Source organism: Microtus ochrogaster, unplaced genomic scaffold, assembly GCF_000317375.1.
Source record: "Microtus ochrogaster isolate Prairie Vole_2 unplaced genomic scaffold, MicOch1.0 UNK29, whole genome shotgun sequence".
NCBI classification, from domain to species: domain Eukaryota; kingdom Metazoa; phylum Chordata; class Mammalia; order Rodentia; family Cricetidae; genus Microtus; species Microtus ochrogaster.
In genome coordinates, this window is record NW_004949127.1 from 565,475 (window position 1) to 569,886 (window position 4,412).

Genomic DNA, 4,412 nt, shown 5'->3' on the forward strand with positions numbered 1-4,412 from the left:
GGAGCCTGTCCTGGAACTAGCTCTGTAGACCAGGCTGGTCTCGAACTCACAGAGATCCGCCTGCCTCTGCCTCCCAAGTGCTGGGACTAGTCAGAAACTCTTGGTGATTATCCATAAGAATCATGTCATAATGTATGTATAATGAGGGCCAGAGGCAAGAAATGATGGCAAGGAGAATTCAGATATGAGCTTCTGTACACTGCCACATCTTTGTAAACCTCTAATTTCCCCCTAGACTGGTTGACATTCAGTGTCTCATCCTTTCTAGAATTCCTCTCTTTGCTGAGGCTGGAGTCAGATCAGACCACTGCTGCTTTTGTTCGTCCTCCCTGCCTTTCAGTCTGTCTCCCCCTGGCTTCCCTACTCTCCAGACATTAGCCTTCTCTTCCTCACCCCCTTGTCTTTCTGAGTTTTTTTTTTTTTTTTTAGCCTGGACCCACCCCACTTACCCCTTCAGACTTACTATGCAGCTGAAGCTGACCTAGAACTTCATTGATCTCAGGGCCTAGTTTATGCAGCATTGGGGATAGAACACGGGGCTTCATACGAGGTAGGCAAGCACTCTCCCAAGCGAGCTAAGTCTCAAGCTCTATGTGTTGGCATTCTTCAGCGCCTGCAGGCTGTGTCCTCGGCTGTCCTGTTCGCTCCAGTTCTCCCTGGGTCATCCGTTCCCTTGGTAATTATTAACAGGGTTGCCCTCTCTTTTGTGCCATGGTGTTCTGTTTTCAGCTGCCTACTAGAAATCTCGAACCTGAATCTGTTATCATTCTTATTGACAAAACTGACTTTATAGATTGTTTTGAATGTGCTATGCCAGATACACAGATGTACATGTTTGTATCCTTCTACAATGTCAGAGTTATTGGATGATAAGTTTGCAGGGGACGGCAGTTTCAGTGACAGCAATATGGCAGGTAATCTTTGGTGATCCGGCTGAGGAAAGGTTCTTTTGTCTCGGTCTTTTATTAGTATTAACTCTGCTATCACACATTACACAAAACTGTTTCTCTATGCAGTTTATGAATGAGTGTGTTAAAGAGGCTACAGGTGAGTAGTTTGCTGGTAAAGAAGGAACTCAGAGCCGGCCATGCTGTAGAGGCCAGGCTTCAGGAGAGTCAGGATTGCAGGTGGCCATGTAGTTGGCTACAGAGGCAAGGAGGGAAGAACTGGGTTAGAACAAGAATTAGCAAGTGGATGAGTTAGCAGGTACATGTGTTAGCAGTTGCATGGGTGAGCAAGTGGATGGATTAGCAGGTATGTGTGCTAGCAGGTGAATAGGTGAGGTGGATGGGAGAGCAAGTGAATGGGGGAGCAGGTGGATGGGGGAGCAGGTGGATGAGTTAACAGGTACATGTGTTAGCAGGCAGATGGGTGAGGAGGTGGATGGGAGAGCAAGTGAATGGATAATCAGGTGAATGGGTGAGCAGGTGGATATGGAGCTATTCTCATCACAGTTCTAGGTACCCACCACCTTATGAAGTTCATGTGAGAGATTTATACTCCTCTAATCTGTTATGTCTGGTATGTTCTTGAGCCTGGGTTTCCGAATAAGATTGTAGTGCTCCCGTGTGCCCCACAGTCTCAATTCATCTGGCTCGTGTACAGAGAGGTCCCCTTTCTACTACCAGGAACAAGTCATTTGTCAGTCTGTACTATTGTAGTGCTGGACAGACAGTGGTGTTGCTTGTCCACCTAGGAGCACAGACATCCTCCACCCATAAAAGCACAGCCTTAAGCCACTTTTTTGTATACATTATAGAGTATCTTGGATAGCTTTCTCTCAACAACAGATACTTTGTATTAATAGCTTTGTTACTGGCGCTTGAGTAACTAGAGTAGATACCTTTCTCTCAACAACAGATACTTTGTATTAATAGCTTCGTTACTGGCGCTTGGCTAGTAGTAACAGTTGATCTACGTTGTGTTAAACTGATTGAGAGTGGACCAGTTCTGGTCTGGTTATTCAGCTGTTCGCATATTGAGCATTTTCTATGCCCTGTTATTTCTGGTAAAAATCTTGCAGTTGCAGGGGTTGAATATTTTTAGCAAGAACTATTTGTTTTATTTTTTAAAGTTTATTTGTGTGTGTGTGTGTGTGTGTGTGTGTGTGTGTGTGTGTGTGTGTGTAGGAGGCTATATCTATGTGTTTGGGTAGGAACACATATCGCACTGTGAATATATGCAAGTCAGAAGACAGTAAGGACAAGAAATGGGAAATACAGTAATTTAAAATTTGTTTCTTTTCAATTTCTTTTCAAACCCTGCCTCATTTCTACAAGGGATCATAAAACACAAATCCAATATTGTTACTTGTCTGATTAAAAATCTTTGGTGAAAAAGAATAAACAAACAAACAAACAAACAAACAAACCTTCAGTGCTTCCAAAAGTTACATTTAGAGGCTAGATGACCTGCTTCAAAGTTTCTAAAAATTAATTTCTTAATTTCCCTTTAGTATGCAAAATAGACATACCCAGCCTAACTTCAGATAAAATTTAACCAAGGAATAATATTTTAGAATTCAAAAGTTAATTTGTCATTTTTCTATAAAATAATGACATTGATTTTTTTTAAATTAACAAAGCATTGTTTCAGAGAAGTTATTGGACAGTAGCTGTGGTGAGATTAGTATTTACATTCAAGATCCTTTCTGTGGTATTAATACTGGACCCCAATTTCCAAATAAAATCATAAGTGTGGTGCCATTTGATAAATTCACTTTATTTTTTATTTTTTGATTCTAGTATAATAATTTTAAGTTTTTATTTATAAAATTATAAAATAAGTCAAAGAAATGGCTAGAGTTGACAGACTTATTTTGAATTTAGATATAAATGGAAGGTGAAGATTTATATCTAACCAGCCAACGTTTTCTTTGTATATTATCAATTTTCCCTGGTGTTTTTTGTTTGTTTTATTTTCAAGACAAAGTTTCTCTGTGTAGCACTGGTTTGCCTAGAACTCACTCTGTAGACCAGGCTGGGCTCAAACTCAGGGATCCATCATCCTCTGCCTCCTGAATGCTGGGTCGATACACAGCATTAGATAGTCTCTTAATCATCTTGCTGCTAATCAGTGCTGTTGGTTTGTCCATCATTGACATACATGGTAGCCAGAGGCTTCAGACTGTGTGGCCAGTAGCAGGCTGCTTCCCTGCACTGCCCACTTCTCATACTATGTCGACCTTGCCAGGGTGAGACCTCTCTGCAGCCCTGTGATGTAATGAAATGTTGTGTAAGCTAATGACAAGTGTAGAAAGAAACCTACCGCCAGGAAGACTTAGGTGGAAAGCTCTGGGAAACGCAGTAAAGGGAGCTGCTGGAAACAACCGTGCTAAGTTCATCATTGTGGTACACGGCTATGAATAATCCCAGCGCACAGGAGACTCAGGGGGAGAGTCACAGTGTCGAGGCTAGCCTGGGCTACATAGTAAGACACAGCTCAAAAGGGAAAAGCAAATAGCAATAAGAATATCCTAAAGAATGGTTCCTTACCACAGGCCTGCTGAGGGCATCCTGGAGAACCTTACGCGAACCTCTTCAAACTGTGTTAAAATATGCATTATGAAATTTGTCAACTCAGGTCCAGTTGAAAGGTTTATGTTAGTTAACCCTCCTCTTGTCACATGATAGAATATATAATAATACCTTCCTGATGTGGCTTCTTTTAATCCTTCATGAATTAGTATCATGTTGCATTTTTTATCAGAGGGGAACAGGAAGAAAGTCTATACAAATGTCACTTACATTTTAAAGGTACTAGTTTAAAGGTACTAGTCTTCAAAAGCTTCCCAAGTCCTGAGACCAGCCGGGTAGGTATTCACTAGGATGTAAAGACTCCAAGGGTTACTGCTTGTATTTTCCTTCCTGCCTTTCAGAATGCCCCATCTAGCAAATGGAATGATGGTAGAGATGTCTAGTCCCATAGATACCTCAATAGTATAATACAAAGCACAGGAAAAATGCAGAATAATATTTCAATGCAATTGATATATTTCTAAAAGAATTAAAAGAGTAATATGGGCCACATGGATTCAAAATCCTTGTTGACTGAGTTAGGGAGAGAGTTCATTTGGTAGTGCCTGCTTTGTAAGTATGATAATCTCAGTTGAGATTCCCAGCACCCGACTAAAATCTAGCGTTGATATGTATCCAGCACTGGGGGGCAGGTGCAGAGATAGGTTGATGGCTAGACCAGCCAGTCTAGCCAACCAGGGGCTCAGGGTTCAGTGGAGTAGACAGAGACACCTGATGACACACACCCCTTCTGGTGACACACACCTACATACCTACACATACACACACCTACACACACACACACCTACACACATACTGCTCGTACACACATACTGCATACCCACATACACACACATGCATACACACCACACACACATACTGTTCATGTATATACTG

The 4,412-nt window shown here is 41.6% G+C and overlaps 1 protein-coding gene across 4 annotated transcripts in view; it reads left to right on the plus strand.

The window, feature by feature from the left end:
* Window positions 1-4,412, plus strand: part of Rrm2b (ribonucleotide reductase regulatory TP53 inducible subunit M2B) — a 30,800-nt gene that overhangs the window by 2,350 nt on the left and 24,038 nt on the right. The gene's annotated exons all lie outside the window — the stretch shown is intronic.